Source organism: Phyllobates terribilis, unplaced genomic scaffold (assembly GCF_046119375.1).
Source record: "Phyllobates terribilis strain yellow unplaced genomic scaffold, ASM4611937v1 Scaffold_213__1_contigs__length_3403324, whole genome shotgun sequence".
Taxonomy (NCBI): Eukaryota; Metazoa; Chordata; class Amphibia; order Anura; family Dendrobatidae; genus Phyllobates; species Phyllobates terribilis.
In genome coordinates this window covers 1,424,885-1,442,741 of record NW_027362973.1, presented here as the reverse complement: position 1 = coordinate 1,442,741, position 17,857 = coordinate 1,424,885, and the positions used below count along the sequence as shown (strand labels likewise).

The window sequence follows — 17,857 nt, the reverse complement described above, 5'->3', positions numbered from 1 at the left end:
TGCTGGAACACTGACTTCTTTCATTTAATGCCTGCAGACTATAAAAGAGAACCCAACCCAAAAAGTTTGGTTGATTAGTCTGTGGCATTCTGTTAAACTGTTGCTTATGGCGGTCTCTGTGAGCTTCTCAGCGACATTCAGCCAGCCAGGTATCCTGCCTGCAGTAGATGGAATGTGGCAATGGAACGCTGGCTGCGCGTGTCATAATAGGCTCTGAGCCTTTATATACCTGTGCACAGCAGCAGCCACCTTCAGTCTGCTGCTGGACAGCCAGCAGCAGCAGCAGCAGGAGAGGTATGTAATCAGGAGCCCTCCTGCTAAGGGTAGACAGCTGCTCGTTCCACCCCACCCCCCGCCTTAATTGGTTCTCCTCCCTTCCAACGGTGTTGAGGCGGGTGGAAACAGCAGGGGGTGAACGTGCTGTGTTTAAAGAGGTGGAGTTATGCAGATCTAAAACGCGTGGATTGCAGCAGCAGCAAGCCGAAAAGTGCAGGCATGTAAGGGATCTAGAGGTTGACAACATGTCTTCTTAACGGGAGTCCAGGAGCTCATCTCCACAAATGGACTTTTCAGGATCCTTGGGTGGCTCTGTAGTTTGAAACCAATTCTGGTTATCGCTTCTCGGCCTTTTGGCTAAGATCAAGTGTAGTATCTGTTCTTATCAGTTTAATATCTGATACGTCCCCTATCTGGGGACCATATATTTAATGGATTTTTAGAACAGGGAGATGGAAAAAGAGCTTGCTCTGTCCACTCCACGCATTGACCTGGTATTGCAGTATCTCCAGGACCGGTGCACCCCTTCTTTAATGCAGTTTCTAAAATCAGAAAGAATTGAATTCAATGTTTTTTGTTCATTTTGCTTGTTTGTCGGATTTTTGATGGACTCTTTGGCTTTGCTTTTCTTCTCCTCATTGGATTTTTCATGTTCAAAGTTGCAGAAGCCAGATTACAAGCTCATTTTGGTTCAACTTCAGCAACTGTGCATTGCATTGCCATGTAATGTGATGCAATGCTATCTTTCTAGCTCTCCCTTTTTACTTCCTTTTGGATAAACAGACATATTAGGCAAGCATTTTGGAGCTTTCACCTAAATAACTACAGGTGGTGAGATAAGCTGCACAATATAATTGACCTTTCAGTATATTGTTGCACACACACCATCTATTTAGCAAATGCCCTTGTTATCAACAGCAGCCTTTTAAACTCACCTGAGCTAACAGGTATGTGCGCTGGTTACTCTGCTGCGCTTAAAATTTCTTTTTTGGTTTGCTACAATGCCTTTTCTGAAACGTTGTCTCCTTCTGCTGGAACACTGACTTCTTTCATTTAATGCCTGCAGACTATAAAAGAGAACCCAACCCAAAAAGTTTGGTTGATTAGTCTGTGGCATTCTGTTAAACTGTTGCTTATGGCGGTCTCTGTGAGCTTCTCAGCGACATTCAGCCAGCCAGGTATCCTGCCTGCAGTAGATGGAATGTGGCAATGGAACGCTGGCTGCGCGTGTCATAATAGGCTCTGAGCCTTTATATACCTGTGCACAGCAGCAGCCACCTTCAGTCTGCTGCTGGACAGCCAGCAGCAGCAGCAGCAGGAGAGGTATGTAATCAGGAGCCCTCCTGCTAAGGGTAGACAGCTGCTCGTTCCACCCCACCCCCCGCCTTAATTGGTTCTCCTCCCTTCCAACGGTGTTGAGGCGGGTGGGAACAGCAGGGGGTGAAGGTGCTGTGTTTAAAGAGGTGGAGTTATGCAGATCTAAAACGCGTGGATTGCAGCAGCAGCAAGCCGAAAAGTGCAGGCATGTAAGGGATCTAGAGGTTGACAACATGTCTTCTTAACGGGAGTCCAGGAGCTCATCTCCACAAATGGACTTTTCAGGATCCTTGGGTGGCTCCGTAGTTTGAAACCAATTCTGGTTATCGCTTCTCGGCCTTTTGGCTAAGATCAAGTGTAGTATCTGTTCTTATCAGTTTAATATCTGATACGTCCCCTATCTGGGGACCATATATTAAATGGATTTTTAGAACAGGGAGATGGAAAAAGAGCTTGCTCTGTCCACTCCACGCATTGACCTGGTATTGCAGTATCTCCAGGACCGGTGCACCCCTTCTTTAATGCAGTTTCTAAAATCAGAAAGAATTGAATTCAATGTTTTTTGTTCATTTTGCTTGTTTGTCGGATTTTGGGATGGACTCTTTGGCTTTGCTTTTCTTCTCCTCATTGGATTTTTCATGTTCAAAGTTGCAGAAGCCAGATTACAAGCTCATTTTGGTTCAACTTCAGCAACTGTGCATTGCATTGCCATGTAATGTGATGCAATGCTATCTTTCTAGCTCTCCCTTTTTACTTCCTTTTGGATAAACAGACATATTAGGCAAGCATTTTGGAGCTTTCACCTAAATAACTACAGGTGGTGAGATAAGCTGCACAATATAATTGACCTTTCAGTATATTGTTGCACACACACCATCTATTTAGCAAATGCCCTTGTTATCAACAGCAGCCTTTTAAACTCACCTGAGCTAACAGGTATGTGCGCTGGTTACTCTGCTGCGCTTAAAATTTCTTTTTTGGTTTGCTACAATGCCTTTTCTGAAACGTTGTCTCCTTCTGCTGGAACACTGACTTCTTTCATTTAATGCCTGCAGACTATAAAAGAGAACCCAACCCAAAAAGTTTGGTTGATTAGTCTGTGGCATTCTGTTAAACTGTTGCTTATGGCGGTCTCTGTGAGCTTCTCAGCGACATTCAGCCAGCCAGGTATCCTGCCTGCAGGAGATGGAATGTGGCAATGGAACGCTGGCTGCGCGTGTCATAATAGGCTCTGAGCCTTTATATACCTGTGCACAGCAGCAGCCACCTTCAGTCTGCTGCTGGACAGCCAGCAGCAGCAGCAGCAGGAGAGGTATGTAATCAGGAGCCCTCCTGCTAAGGGTAGACAGCTGCTCGTTCCACCCCACCCCCCGCCTTAATTGGTTCTCCTCCCTTCCAACGGTGTTGAGGCGGGTGGGAACAGCAGGGGGTGAAGGTGCTGTGTTTAAAGAGGTGGAGTTATGCAGATCTAAAACGCGTGGATTGCAGCAGCAGCAAGCCGAAAAGTGCAGGCATGTAAGGGATCTAGAGGTTGACAACATGTCTTCTTAACGGGAGTCCAGGAGCTCATCTCCACAAATGGACTTTTCAGGATCCTTGGGTGGCTCCGTAGTTTGAAACCAATTCTGGTTATCGCTTCTCGGCCTTTTGGCTAAGATCAAGTGTAGTATCTGTTCTTATCAGTTTAATATCTGATACGTCCCCTATCTGGGGACCATATATTAAATGGATTTTTAGAACAGGGAGATGGAAAAAGAGCTTGCTCTGTCCACTCCACGCATTGACCTGGTATTGCAGTATCTCCAGGACCGGTGCACCCCTTCTTTAATGCAGTTTCTAAAATCAGAAAGAATTGAATTCAATGTTTTTTGTTCATTTTGCTTGTTTGTCGGATTTTGGGATGGACTCTTTGGCTTTGCTTTTCTTCTCCTCAATGGATTTTTCATGTTCAAAGTTGCAGAAGCCAGATTACAAGCTCATTTTGGTTCAACTTCAGCAACTGTGCATTGCATTGCCATGTAATGTGATGCAATGCCATCTTTCTAGCTCTCCCTTTTTACTTCCTTTTGGATAAACAGACATATTAGGCAAGCATTTTGGAGCTTTCACCTAAATAACTACAGGTGGTGAGATAAGCTGCACAATATAATTGACCTTTCAGTATATTGTTGCACACACACCATCTATTTAGCAAATGCACTTGTTATCAACAGCAGCCTTTTAAACTCACCTGAGCTAACAGGTATGTGCGCTGGTTACTCTGCTGCGCTTAAAATTTCTTTTTTGGTTTGCTACAATGCCTTTTCTGAAACGTTGTCTCCTTCTGCTGGAACACTGACTTCTTTCATTTAATGCCTGCAGACTATAAAAGAGAACCCAACCCAAAAAGTTTGGTTGATTAGTCTGTGGCATTCTGTTAAACTGTTGCTTATGGCGGTCTCTGTGAGCTTCTCAGCGACATTCAGCCAGCCAGGTATCCTGCCTGCAGTAGATGGAATGTGGCAATGGAACGCTGGCTGCGCGTGTCATAATAGGCTCTGAGCCTTTATATACCTGTGCACAGCAGCAGCCACCTTCAGTCTGCTGCTGGACAGCCAGCAGCAGCAGCAGCAGGAGAGGTATGTAATCAGGAGCCCTCCTGCTAAGGGTAGACAGCTGCTCGTTCCACCCCACCCCCCGCCTTAATTGGTTCTCCTCCCTTCCAACGGTGTTGAGGCGGGTGGGAACAGCAGGGGGTGAAGGTGCTGTGTTTAAAGAGGTGGAGTTATGCAGATCTAAAACGCGTGGATTGCAGCAGCAGCAAGCCGAAAAGTGCAGGCATGTAAGGGATCTAGAGGTTGACAACATGTCTTCTTAACGGGAGTCCAGGAGCTCATCTCCACAAATGGACTTTTCAGGATCCTTGGGTGGCTCCGTAGTTTGAAACCAATTCTGGTTATCGCTTCTCGGCCTTTTGGCTAAGATCAAGTGTAGTATCTGTTCTTATCAGTTTAATATCTGATACGTCCCCTATCTGGGGACCATATATTAAATGGATTTTTAGAACAGGGAGATGGAAAAAGAGCTTGCTCTGTCCACTCCACGCATTGACCTGGTATTGCAGTATCTCCAGGACCGGTGCACCCCTTCTTTAATGCAGTTTCTAAAATCAGAAAGAATTGAATTCAATGTTTTTTGTTCATTTTGCTTGTTTGTCGGATTTTGGGATGGACTCTTTGGCTTTGCTTTTCTTCTCCTCATTGGATTTTTCATGTTCAAAGTTGCAGAAGCCAGATTACAAGCTCATTTTGGTTCAACTTCAGCAACTGTGCATTGCATTGCCATGTAATGTGATGCAATGCTATCTTTCTAGCTCTCCCTTTTTACTTCCTTTTGGATAAACAGACATATTAGGCAAGCATTTTGGAGCTTTCACCTAAATAACTACAGGTGGTGAGATAAGCTGCACAATATAATTGACCTTTCAGTATATTGTTGCACACACACCATCTATTTAGCAAATGCCCTTGTTATCAACAGCAGCCTTTTAAACTCGCCTGAGCTAACAGGTATGTGCGCTGGTTACTCTGCTGCGCTTAAAATTTCTTTTTTGGTTTGCTACAATGCCTTTTCTGAAACGTTGTCTCCTTCTGCTGGAACACTGACTTCTTTCATTTAATGCCTGCAGACTATAAAAGAGAACCCAACCCAAAAAGTTTGGTTGATTAGTCTGTGGCATTCTGTTAAACTGTTGCTTATGGCGGTCTCTGTGAGCTTCTCAGCGACATTCAGCCAGCCAGGTATCCTGCCTGCAGTAGATGGAATGTGGCAATGGAACGCTGGCTGCGCGTGTCATAATAGGCTCTGAGCCTTTATATACCTGTGCACAGCAGCAGCCACCTTCAGTCTGCTGCTGGACAGCCAGCAGCAGCAGCAGCAGGAGAGGTATGTAATCAGGAGCCCTCCTGCTAAGGGTAGACAGCTGCTCGTTCCACCCCACCCCCCGCCTTAATTGGTTCTCCTCCCTTCCAACGGTGTTGAGGCGGGTGGGAACAGCAGGGGGTGAAGGTGCTGTGTTTAAAGAGGTGGAGTTATGCAGATCTAAAACGCGTGGATTGCAGCAGCAGCAAGCCGAAAAGTGCAGGCATGTAAGGGATCTAGAGGTTGACAACATGTCTTCTTAACGGGAGTCCAGGAGCTCATCTCCACAAATGGACTTTTCAGGATCCTTGGGTGGCTCCGTAGTTTGAAACCAATTCTGGTTATCGCTTCTCGGCCTTTTGGCTAAGATCAAGTGTAGTATCTGTTCTTATCAGTTTAATATCTGATACGTCCCCTATCTGGGGACCATATATTAAATGGATTTTTAGAACAGGGAGATGGAAAAAGAGCTTGCTCTGTCCACTCCACGCATTGACCTGGTATTGCAGTATCTCCAGGACCGGTGCACCCCTTCTTTAATGCAGTTTCTAAAATCAGAAAGAATTGAATTCAATGTTTTTTGTTCATTTTGCTTGTTTGTCGGATTTTGGGATGGACTCTTTGGCTTTGCTTTTCTTCTCCTCAATGGATTTTTCATGTTCAAAGTTGCAGAAGCCAGATTACAAGCTCATTTTGGTTCAACTTCAGCAACTGTGCATTGCATTGCCATGTAATGTGATGCAATGCCATCTTTCTAGCTCTCCCTTTTTACTTCCTTTTGGATAAACAGACATATTAGGCAAGCATTTTGGAGCTTTCACCTAAATAACTACAGGTGGTGAGATAAGCTGCACAATATAATTGACCTTTCAGTATATTGTTGCACACACACCATCTATTTAGCAAATGCCCTTGTTATCAACAGCAGCCTTTTAAACTCACCTGAGCTAACAGGTATGTGCGCTGGTTACTCTGCTGCGCTTAAAATTTCTTTTTTGGTTTGCTACAATGCCTTTTCTGAAACGTTGTCTCCTTCTGCTGGAACACTGACTTCTTTCATTTAATGCCTGCAGACTATAAAAGAGAACCCAACCCAAAAAGTTTGGTTGATTAGTCTGTGGCATTCTGTTAAACTGTTGCTTATGGCGGTCTCTGTGAGCTTCTCAGCGACATTCAGCCAGCCAGGTATCCTGCCTGCAGTAGATGGAATGTGGCAATGGAACGCTGGCTGCGCGTGTCATAATAGGCTCTGAGCCTTTATATACCTGTGCACAGCAGCAGCCACCTTCAGTCTGCTGCTGGACAGCCAGCAGCAGCAGCAGCAGGAGAGGTATGTAATCAGGAGCCCTCCTGCTAAGGGTAGACAGCTGCTCGTTCCACCCCACCCCCCGCCTTAATTGGTTCTCCTCCCTTCCAACGGTGTTGAGGCGGGTGGGAACAGCAGGGGGTGAAGGTGCTGTGTTTAAAGAGGTGGAGTTATGCAGATCTAAAACGCGTGGATTGCAGCAGCAGCAAGCCGAAAAGTGCAGGCATGTAAGGGATCTAGAGGTTGACAACATGTCTTCTTAACGGGAGTCCAGGAGCTCATCTCCACAAATGGACTTTTCAGGATCCTTGGGTGGCTCCGTAGTTTGAAACCAATTCTGGTTATCGCTTCTCGGCCTTTTGGCTAAGATCAAGTGTAGTATCTGTTCTTATCAGTTTAATATCTGATACGTCCCCTATCTGGGGACCATATATTAAATGGATTTTTAGAACAGGGAGATGGAAAAAGAGCTTGCTCTGTCCACTCCACGCATTGACCTGGTATTGCAGTATCTCCAGGACCGGTGCACCCCTTCTTTAATGCAGTTTCTAAAATCAGAAAGAATTGAATTCAATGTTTTTTGTTCATTTTGCTTGTTTGTCGGATTTTGGGATGGACTCTTTGGCTTTGCTTTTCTTCTCCTCATTGGATTTTTCATGTTCAAAGTTGCAGAAGCCAGATTACAAGCTCATTTTGGTTCAACTTCAGCAACTGTGCATTGCATTGCCATGTAATGTGATGCAATGCTATCTTTCTAGCTCTCCCTTTTTACTTCCTTTTGGATAAACAGACATATTAGGCAAGCATTTTGGAGCTTTCACCTAAATAACTACAGGTGGTGAGATAAGCTGCACAATATAATTGACCTTTCAGTATATTGTTGCACACACACCATCTATTTAGCAAATGCCCTTGTTATCAACAGCAGCCTTTTAAACTCACCTGAGCTAACAGGTATGTGCGCTGGTTACTCTGCTGCGCTTAAAATTTCTTTTTTGGTTTGCTACAATGCCTTTTCTGAAACGTTGTCTCCTTCTGCTGGAACACTGACTTCTTTCATTTAATGCCTGCAGACTATAAAAGAGAACCCAACCCAAAAAGTTTGGTTGATTAGTCTGTGGCATTCTGTTAAACTGTTGCTTATGGCGGTCTCTGTGAGCTTCTCAGCGACATTCAGCCAGCCAGGTATCCTGCCTGCAGTAGATGGAATGTGGCAATGGAACGCTGGCTGCGCGTGTCATAATAGGCTCTGAGCCTTTATATACCTGTGCACAGCAGCAGCCACCTTCAGTCTGCTGCTGGACAGCCAGCAGCAGCAGCAGCAGGAGAGGTATGTAATCAGGAGCCCTCCTGCTAAGGGTAGACAGCTGCTCGTTCCACCCCACCCCCCGCCTTAATTGGTTCTCCTCCCTTCCAACGGTGTTGAGGCGGGTGGGAACAGCAGGGGGTGAAGGTGCTGTGTTTAAAGAGGTGGAGTTATGCAGATCTAAAACGCGTGGATTGCAGCAGCAGCAAGCCGAAAAGTGCAGGCATGTAAGGGATCTAGAGGTTGACAACATGTCTTCTTAACGGGAGTCCAGGAGCTCATCTCCACAAATGGACTTTTCAGGATCCTTGGGTGGCTCCGTAGTTTGAAACCAATTCTGGTTATCGCTTCTCGGCCTTTTGGCTAAGATCAAGTGTAGTATCTGTTCTTATCAGTTTAATATCTGATACGTCCCCTATCTGGGGACCATATATTAAATGGATTTTTAGAACAGGGAGATGGAAAAAGAGCTTGCTCTGTCCACTCCACGCATTGACCTGGTATTGCAGTATCTCCAGGACCGGTGCACCCCTTCTTTAATGCAGTTTCTAAAATCAGAAAGAATTGAATTCAATGTTTTTTGTTCATTTTGCTTGTTTGTCGGATTTTGGGATGGACTCTTTGGCTTTGCTTTTCTTCTCCTCATTGGATTTTTCATGTTCAAAGTTGCAGAAGCCAGATTACAAGCTCATTTTGGTTCAACTTCAGCAACTGTGCATTGCATTGCCATGTAATGTGATGCAATGCTATCTTTCTAGCTCTCCCTTTTTACTTCCTTTTGGATAAACAGACATATTAGGCAAGCATTTTGGAGCTTTCACCTAAATAACTACAGGTGGTGAGATAAGCTGCACAATATAATTGACCTTTCAGTATATTGTTGCACACACACCATCTATTTAGCAAATGCCCTTGTTATCAACAGCAGCCTTTTAAACTCACCTGAGCTAACAGGTATGTGCGCTGGTTACTCTGCTGCGCTTAAAATTTCTTTTTTGGTTTGCTACAATGCCTTTTCTGAAACGTTGTCTCCTTCTGCTGGAACACTGACTTCTTTCATTTAATGCCTGCAGACTATAAAAGAGAACCCAACCCAAAAAGTTTGGTTGATTAGTCTGTGGCATTCTGTTAAACTGTTGCTTATGGCGGTCTCTGTGAGCTTCTCAGCGACATTCAGCCAGCCAGGTATCCTGCCTGCAGTAGATGGAATGTGGCAATGGAACGCTGGCTGCGCGTGTCATAATAGGCTCTGAGCCTTTATATACCTGTGCACAGCAGCAGCCACCTTCAGTCTGCTGCTGGACAGCCAGCAGCAGCAGCAGCAGGAGAGGTATGTAATCAGGAGCCCTCCTGCTAAGGGTAGACAGCTGCTCGTTCCACCCCACCCCCCGCCTTAATTGGTTCTCCTCCCTTCCAACGGTGTTGAGGCGGGTGGGAACAGCAGGGGGTGAAGGTGCTGTGTTTAAAGAGGTGGAGTTATGCAGATCTAAAACGCGTGGATTGCAGCAGCAGCAAGCCGAAAAGTGCAGGCATGTAAGGGATCTAGAGGTTGACAACATGTCTTCTTAACGGGAGTCCAGGAGCTCATCTCCACAAATGGACTTTTCAGGATCCTTGGGTGGCTCCGTAGTTTGAAACCAATTCTGGTTATCGCTTCTCGGCCTTTTGGCTAAGATCAAGTGCTTTATTGCAGGAGATTGTGGTTGAAGGGCACTCGGGTACCCCTCTCCTTGGCCTGGCAGGATCGTCCACTTTGGTGGACTTAACCTGCTTGCTGCTATTAGGGAGAGGGCTTAGTCCCAGGGTAACGAGTTGCGATCCCCCAGCTTCCAGGTGTTTTTCGCTGCAAGAACACTGGGAGCGCAGATTGCAAGCGGCTGCAACTTGCAACCTTGTTGCGTTTTTCCATGGAGGTTGACCCTAACCTCGTGCCTCTTTATGCGAGGCTAAAAAACTCTATCCGAGTTCACTTCACGGCGGGTGGCTCGGATATGAGGAAATTAGGGTATGTAGTCCAGGACGTGCTCAGGAACCTTCTTGGCGTACAAAGGAATGAAATTCTCTCCATCCAGGATTATCCCAGAAGAGGTGACTATGACATCACATTCACCCGAGAAGGTATTTTTAGAGATGTACTAGAAAAGTTAAAAAAAGTTGAAAATAGTCCTGTTTTGAAAGGGATACAAATTGTTGAGCACGTCCTGGATGAGGTAAGACTGGTTATTGTAAAAATATTTTCGCCCTTTGTTTCTGCTCCAGAAGTAATGTCATTTCTAGCAATTTATTTTAAAAGTGTTAAATGTATTGGGAAGATATTAAACGAATATAACATATGGACATCTAAGTGGAAATTCCTTGTGAAGTGTACAAGAGATCCAAATACACCAGGTGGTATACGGCTCCCCCCTGCCCGTTTCAAAATTGGGCAAACAAATGGGGATTTCTTCTTTTCTGGGATGCCAGTATATTGCAGAAATTGTGGGCGCTATGGTCATTCAAAAGAAAACTGTCATGTATCATGTAGAAATTGTGCTAGTGAAGAACATGAGACAAAAGAATGCCCTAAGGAAAAGAAATGCAGTTTTTGCCAGACTCCAGGTCACTTTTATTTTTCTTGCCCTCACAGATTTCGGGAAGATGAGCAAAAGGGGAAGTCCAAGACGTCCGATCAAGGACCAAAAGATCAGACCACCCCTCAGGAGGAGGAACAACAACCTGGAGCCTCTGGAGACAATAAGGGCGTACCAAATAGTGAAGTGTCTCCAGAGTCTATGACAGGTAAAATACCAAATCCCAAAACCTGGCTGCAGGACCTGCGGGAGTCCAAAAGGAGGGCTGAGAAGGAGCAGAAGGGCACTACTGGTAAGGTCAAAAGGGACCGGCAAAAGGCCGACACAGAAGCCCATGCCCAGTCTGGGTCTCCTAGTGCTGAGGGCGCTGAGTGGATAAAGGTGGGTCCTAAGAAAAAGAAAAAGGGTGGTTCGGAGGAGGCAGCAGGAGGTGAACAGATGGACACTTCTCCAGAAGGGGACGTGGACGCTGGACCCTCAGGGGTTTCGGTCTCCGCTGCTACAGGTGGGGACCGGGATCTTGCTGCCTCTGAAGAGTCAGAGGCTCTGCCTTGTGCGCAACCTCCTCCTATAGGACGACCTTCTACAGGTCAAACAGGGGCGGCGGAACCCCTCGGGGACCCACCTGATGAGGAACTGCATGGCCAGCCAATGGAGACCCAGCGGGTTCTGCCAGCCAGCCCTCCGAGCTATGCCAGTGTAGCGTCGGGTTTATATAAATGTGGTAATCTTTCCTCCTCCACGGAGACTCTCGTGACGATACTATCAGATGAGGAGGGAGGCGTAAGCCCAGTGGTCTGATCAGGTTCATCGGACAGGTAAATCCGTTGCTCTTAGTTACCTAAGTAAAATTTCTACATTTTCTAATGATGGCTGAACTGAAAGGTATTTCCCTCAACGTGAGAGGCATAAAATCTAACACGAGAAGAACTGCTCTTTTTAATTTTTTTACGTGTTTTACTGCATCTGTATTTTTTCTGCAAGAATGTAATATCCCACATGAAATGTCATATCAAAAATATAAAGATGAGTGGAAGTGTGGGCCATCTGTCTGGTCCGGATCGAATGCTGCAGGATCAGCGGGTGTAGCCATACTTTTTAAAGGGAACGTTTTAATTGATTTTATTCAGGAAATTTTACCAGGTCGTATTTTATTAGTGAAAGCTTTTATTGATGGTATTAGATGGCAGTTTTTAAATTTTTATGGATCCCCAGAGAAAAATGAAAGAGCCGAAATGCTTGATCTTTTACCATTATTTATTAATAACTCTGAACCTTTTATCTTAGCAGGGGATTTTAATTGTGTTTTTAAAGGTGAAAACCGGCGCTCCAGCTCTGTAAGCAGGAACTACGATAAAACCTCAGGTATGCTACATGATATAGTCAAAGATGCTAAATTGATAGACATATATAAAGAGTGTCATAGTGACAGCACAGAGGACGCCGGTTTCACTTGGAGCAATGCTAATTGTAGCTCTAGGATTGATTTTATTTTTGGTTCAGATAAAACAATACCTGCCAAATGTGAAGTTTTAACTAATATATTTTCAGACCATAAACTTTTATCCTTTACCATAAAAGTAAATGACAACAAAAAATGTGGTAAGAAAAGCTGGAAAATGAATGTATCCCTTTTAACCGACCCGCAGATTTTATCAGATTTTATTGAGTTTTATAGGAAATGTAGAAAAGGGAAAAAAACAAATGAGACTATGAGTGTATGGTGGGATAGAATGAAAGTAAAAATAAAAGACTTTTTTATTAAAAAGAGTATATGTAGAGCCAGAGAAAAATATGAAGAATATAGAATTTTAAATACCCGCCTACAAACATTGTTTAAGCTCAGAGACAATGGGATAGATGTACAACTTGATATTTCAAACTTAAAAGAAGAGATTTCAAAATGGCTAGAACAAAAAGGAAAAGAGATCATTTTTCGTTCTAGAGTACAACATATAGAAGAAAATGAAAAGTGTTCCAGATATTTTTTTAGGAAAAATAAAAAAGAAAAAGTGATAATTGACCATATAGATGGTGAGAATAATATAAAAAATATGCTGGGTAAAGTTTAGGTTTTTTTTTCTAATCTATTTAATGGAAAAAATATAGATAATAAATTAATGGATGATTCGCTGCAAGGACTAACAGCTGTTTTAGATCCCGCATCCCAAGAGTTTTTATCCCAAGTTTTAATGGAACAAGAAGTGTTAAAAACTATTAAAAGTTTTAAAACTGGAAAGGTCCCTGGTCCTGATGGCATCCCAATAGAATTTTATGTATGTTTTTATGATATTTTAAAAGATGATTTGTTTTATTTGTTTACTGAGGTTTTTAATAATAAGGTTTTATTAAATTCCTGGAAGAAAGGTGAAGTCTCCCTCCTATACAAAAAAGGCGATAAATCAAAATTAGAAAACTGGAGACCAATAACACTTTTAAATTGTGACTATAAAATAATGGCTAAAATTTGTGCAAATCGTCTAAAAGAAGTCATCAGCAAAGTTATTCATTCTAATCAAGTGTGTGGGGTGCCGGGGCGCAGTATATGGGACAATCTGAATTTAGTGAAAGACTGTATTGAGGATGTGAAAGACAGAAAGGGGAAAATGGCGATTTTATCTATTGATTTTGAAAAAGCATTTGACCGTGTCTCACACTTTTATCTTTTTAAAGTTTTAGAGAAAATGGGCATACCAGAAGGGTTTTTACTATCGCTTAAAGCATTTTACAAGGATTGTACAAGTAAGATTTTAGTGAATGGTTTTAAGACACAAGAGGTATTTTTACGGTCAGGGGTGAAACAGGGATGCCCTCTGTCCCCCCTACTGTTTATCTGTGCACTGGAACCAATGTTATGTGCAATACGCCAAAATAAACAGATATGCGGTGTCCCTCTGCCTGGAAGCGGTGGTTTGGAGGCCAAGGTTGTAGGCTACATGGATGACGTGGCGGTCTTGTGTACAGATGCACCATCACTTACGGCCACTCTCCATCAAGTGCAATCCTTTTGTCTAGCTTCTGGTTTTAAAATCAATTTTAATAAGTGTAACATTTTAAGTGTTGGGGTGATGATTTTACGTGATGTACCAATTAATGTCTCCGAATCCATTTCCATTTTAGGTATATCATTCACTGAAAATAATGATGGTTATAATAGTTGGGAAACAGTTACACAGAAAGTAAATACGAAAATATGTATGTGGAACATGAGGAGACTTACAATGGAGGGTAAAGTATTGGTTTTAAAGATGGTGATTTTACCTCTTTTATTGTATCTTAGCATGGTTTTCCCCCCGCCTGTTAATGTTTTAAAAAAGATAACCAAAACCTGTTTTACCTTCTTTTGGAACTCAAAAATGGAAAAGCTGAAAAGAGAAATCGTGATGAAATCAAAAGTAAAAGGTGGTAAAGATTTTCCAGATTTTAATAGGTTTCTTTTAATCCATCTGTTCGTTTACTGTTTTAATGCCCTTTTTAAGAATCACTATTGGTCCTTTTTTATGCGTTTTAATACAGGATTTTTTATGAGAAAGTTTGGATGGTATGAAGTTAATATATCTGTGCCCCATGCTTTTAATTTGTCGACGCATTATGAGATTTTAAGGAAAATAGTGTCCGATTTTAATTTAGGGACTAAGAAAATAGAGGAATTAAGAAATAGTAAGAAACTAATTAAAGAAATACGTAAAAGTGAGGAAATATGTAATGTTGACAGATATGATGATGACAAATCTATGTCTATCTGGAAAATGATTAACGTTTTTTATCTTTTTAATGAACAGAGAGATCTGGCTTGGAGTTGCATGCACCGCTGTCTTCCTTGCCGGGCATTCCAATACAGAAGAGGATTTGTGAGGTCTGCCATCTGCCCAAGAGCCGGATGCCAAGACGAGGAAACGGTGGAACATCTATTATGGACATGTAATTTTGCAAAGGATTTCTGGAGAAGACTGCTCCCCCTACTGGAAAGGGTGGCAGACCTCAAGGACTTTACATATAAAACTGTGCTATACGGACTTATGGAATGCCCCACAATGGACCAGTACACAATGGCTTGGAAGACAGTGAACTGCGCCAAGTCATCTCTCTGGAAAGCGCGCAACATTGCTATTTTTAAACAAGATGTTTTATCAGTGAATGATGTTTTAAGTTTATGTTTATGTGAAATGTATACTTATTATTTAATTGACAAAAAGAAGAATGTACATATTTCCAAAAAATGGCTTGTTGACCAATGGAACCTAATTATTTAAAATCTTTGTATTTTTTTGTTTTGTAAATTTCATTTGTCTTTTAACGCTTGGTATTTGTGTAATTATGCTTGTAATTTGTTAAAGTTTTAATAAACGGTTTTATCCCTCTGCAGGGGATAGCCAAATTAAAAAAAATCTGTTCTTATCAGTTTAATATCTGATACGTCCCCTATCTGGGGACCATATATTAAATGGATTTTTAGAACAGGGAGATGGAAAAAGAGCTTGCTCTGTCCACTCCACGCATTGACCTGGTATTGCAGTATCTCCAGGACCGGTGCACCCCTTCTTTAATGCAGTTTCTAAAATCAGAAAGTATTGAATTCAATGTTTTTTGTTCATTTTGCTTGTTTGTCGGATTTTGGGATGGACTCTTTGGCTTTGCTTTTCTTCTCCTCATTGGATTTTTCATGTTCAAAGTTGCAGAAGCCAGATTACAAGCTCATTTTGGTTCAACTTCAGCAACTGTGCATTGCATTGCCATGTAATGTGATGCAATGCTATCTTTCTAGGTCTCCCTTTTTACTTCCTTTTGGATAAACAGACATATTAGGCAAGCATTTTGGAGCTTTCACCTAAATAACTACAGGTGGTGAGATAAGCTGCACAATATAATTGACCTTTCAGTATATTGTTGCACACACACCATCTATTTAGCAAATGCCCTTGTTATCAACAGCAGCCTTTTAAACTCACCTGAGCTAACAGGTATGTGCGCTGGTTACTCTGCTGCGCTTAAAATTTCTTTTTTGGTTTGCTACAATGCCTTTTCTGAAACGTTGTCTCCTTCTGCTGGAACACTGACTTCTTTCATTTAATGCCTGCAGACTATAAAAGAGAACCCAACCCAAAAAGTTTGGTTGATTAGTCTGTGGCATTCTGTTAAACTGTTGCTTATGGCGGTCTCTGTGAGCTTCTCAGCGACATTCAGCCAGCCAGGTATCCTGCCTGCAGTAGATGGAATGTGGCAATGGAACGCTGGCTGCGCGTGTCATAATAGGCTCTGAGCCTTTATATACCTGTGCACAGCAGCAGCCACCTTCAGTCTGCTGCTGGACAGCCAGCAGCAGCAGCAGCAGGAGAGGTATGTAATCAGGAGCCCTCCTGCTAAGGGTAGACAGCTGCTCGTTCCACCCCACCCCCCGCCTTAATTGGTTCTCCTCCCTTCCAACGGTGTTGAGGCGGGTGGGAACAGCAGGGGGTGAAGGTGCTGTGTTTAAAGAGGTGGAGTTATGCAGATCTAAAACGCGTGGATTGCAGCAGCAGCAAGCCGAAAAGTGCAGGCATGTAAGGGATCTAGAGGTTGACAACATGTCTTCTTAACGGGAGTCCAGGAGCTCATCTCCACAAATGGACTTTTCAGGATCCTTGGGTGGCTCCGTAGTTTGAAACCAATTCTGGTTATCGCTTCTCGGCCTTTTGGCTAAGATCAAGTGTAGTATCTGTTCTTATCAGTTTAATATCTGATACGTCCCCTATCTGGGGACCATATATTAAATGGATTTTTAGAACAGGGAGATGGAAAAAGAGCTTGCTCTGTCCACTCCACGCATTGACCTGGTATTGCAGTATCTCCAGGACCGGTGCACCCCTTCTTTAATGCAGTTTCTAAAATCAGAAAGAATTGAATTCAATGTTTTTTGTTCATTTTGCTTGTTTGTCGGATTTTGGGATGGACTCTTTGGCTTTGCTTTTCTTCTCCTCATTGGATTTTTCATGTTCAAAGTTGCAGAAGCCAGATTACAAGCTCATTTTGGTTCAACTTCAGCAACTGTGCATTGCATTGCCATGTAATGTGATGCAATGCTATCTTTCTAGCTCTCCCTTTTTACTTCCTTTTGGATAAACAGACATATTAGGCAAGCATTTTGGAGCTTTCACCTAAATAACTACAGGTGGTGAGATAAGCTGCACAATATAATTGACCTTTCAGTATATTGTTGCACACACACCATCTATTTAGCAAATGCCCTTGTTATCAACAGCAGCCTTTTAAACTCACCTGAGCTAACAGGTATGTGCGCTGGTTACTCTGCTGCGCTTAAAATTTCTTTTTTGGTTTGCTACAATGCCTTTTCTGAAACGTTGTCTCCTTCTGCTGGAACACTGACTTCTTTCATTTAATGCCTGCAGACTATAAAAGAGAACCCAACCCAAAAAGTTTGGTTGATTAGTCTGTGGCATTCTGTTAAACTGTTGCTTATGGCGGTCTCTGTGAGCTTCTCAGCGACATTCAGCCAGCCAGGTATCCTGCCTGCAGTAGATGGAATGTGGCAATGGAACGCTGGCTGCGCGTGTCATAATAGGCTCTGAGCCTTTATATACCTGTGCACAGCAGCAGCCACCTTCAGTCTGCTGCTGGACAGCCAGCAGCAGCAGCAGCAGGAGAGGTATGTAATCAGGAGCCCTCCTGCTAAGGGTAGACAGCTGCTCGTTCCACCCCACCCCCCGCCTTAATTGGTTCTCCTCCCTTCCAACGGTGTTGAGGCGGGTGGGAACAGCAGGGGGTGAAGGTGCTGTGTTTAAAGAGGTGGAGTTATGCAGATCTAAAACGCGTGGATTGCAGCAGCAGCAAGCTGAAAAGTGCAGGCATGTAAGGGATCTAGAGGTTGACAACATGTCTTCTTAACGGGAGTCCAGGAGCTCATCTCCACAAATGGACTTTTCAGGATCCTTGGGTGGCTCCGTAGTTTGAAACCAATTCTGGTTATCGCTTCTCGGCCTTTTGGCTAAGATCAAGTGTAGTATCTGTTCTTATCAGTTTAATATCTGATACGTCCCCTATCTGGGGACCATATATTAAATGGATTTTTAGAACAGGGAGATGGAAAAAGAGCTTGCTCTGTCCACTCCACGCATTGACCTGGTATTGCAGTATCTCCAGGACCGGTGCACCCCTTCTTTAATGCAGTTTCTAAAATCAGAAAGA

At 43.3% G+C, this 17,857-nt stretch overlaps 10 non-coding genes across 10 annotated transcripts; all 10 read left to right on the top strand.

Annotated features, from left to right (window-relative positions):
* The first annotated feature begins 613 nt into the window (after positions 1-613).
* On the top strand, positions 614-804 carry LOC141214017 (U2 spliceosomal RNA). Its single transcript, XR_012283348.1, has one exon. It is a non-coding gene; the product is annotated as a U2 spliceosomal RNA (small nuclear RNA).
* Positions 805-1,918: 1,114 nt separating this feature from the next.
* On the top strand, positions 1,919-2,109 carry LOC141213807 (U2 spliceosomal RNA). Its single transcript, XR_012283144.1, has one exon. It is a non-coding gene; the product is annotated as a U2 spliceosomal RNA (small nuclear RNA).
* Positions 2,110-3,224: 1,115 nt separating this feature from the next.
* On the top strand, positions 3,225-3,415 carry LOC141213806 (U2 spliceosomal RNA). The gene has a single exon (XR_012283143.1). It is a non-coding gene; the product is annotated as a U2 spliceosomal RNA (small nuclear RNA).
* Positions 3,416-4,530: 1,115 nt separating this feature from the next.
* On the top strand, positions 4,531-4,721 carry LOC141213805 (U2 spliceosomal RNA). Its single transcript, XR_012283142.1, has one exon. It is a non-coding gene; the product is annotated as a U2 spliceosomal RNA (small nuclear RNA).
* A 1,115-nt stretch (positions 4,722-5,836) lies between these two features.
* On the top strand, positions 5,837-6,027 carry LOC141213804 (U2 spliceosomal RNA). Its single transcript, XR_012283141.1, has one exon. It is a non-coding gene; the product is annotated as a U2 spliceosomal RNA (small nuclear RNA).
* Positions 6,028-7,142: 1,115 nt separating this feature from the next.
* On the top strand, positions 7,143-7,333 carry LOC141213803 (U2 spliceosomal RNA). Its single transcript, XR_012283140.1, has one exon. It is a non-coding gene; the product is annotated as a U2 spliceosomal RNA (small nuclear RNA).
* A 1,115-nt stretch (positions 7,334-8,448) lies between these two features.
* On the top strand, positions 8,449-8,639 carry LOC141213802 (U2 spliceosomal RNA). Its single transcript, XR_012283139.1, has one exon. It is a non-coding gene; the product is annotated as a U2 spliceosomal RNA (small nuclear RNA).
* Positions 8,640-15,029: 6,390 nt separating this feature from the next.
* On the top strand, positions 15,030-15,216 carry LOC141214092 (U2 spliceosomal RNA). Its single transcript, XR_012283418.1, has one exon. It is a non-coding gene; the product is annotated as a U2 spliceosomal RNA (small nuclear RNA).
* A 1,115-nt stretch (positions 15,217-16,331) lies between these two features.
* LOC141213801 (U2 spliceosomal RNA) lies at positions 16,332-16,522 on the top strand. The gene has a single exon (XR_012283138.1). It is a non-coding gene; the product is annotated as a U2 spliceosomal RNA (small nuclear RNA).
* Positions 16,523-17,637: 1,115 nt separating this feature from the next.
* On the top strand, positions 17,638-17,828 carry LOC141213800 (U2 spliceosomal RNA). The gene has a single exon (XR_012283137.1). It is a non-coding gene; the product is annotated as a U2 spliceosomal RNA (small nuclear RNA).
* The last annotated feature ends 29 nt before the right edge of the window (positions 17,829-17,857 follow it).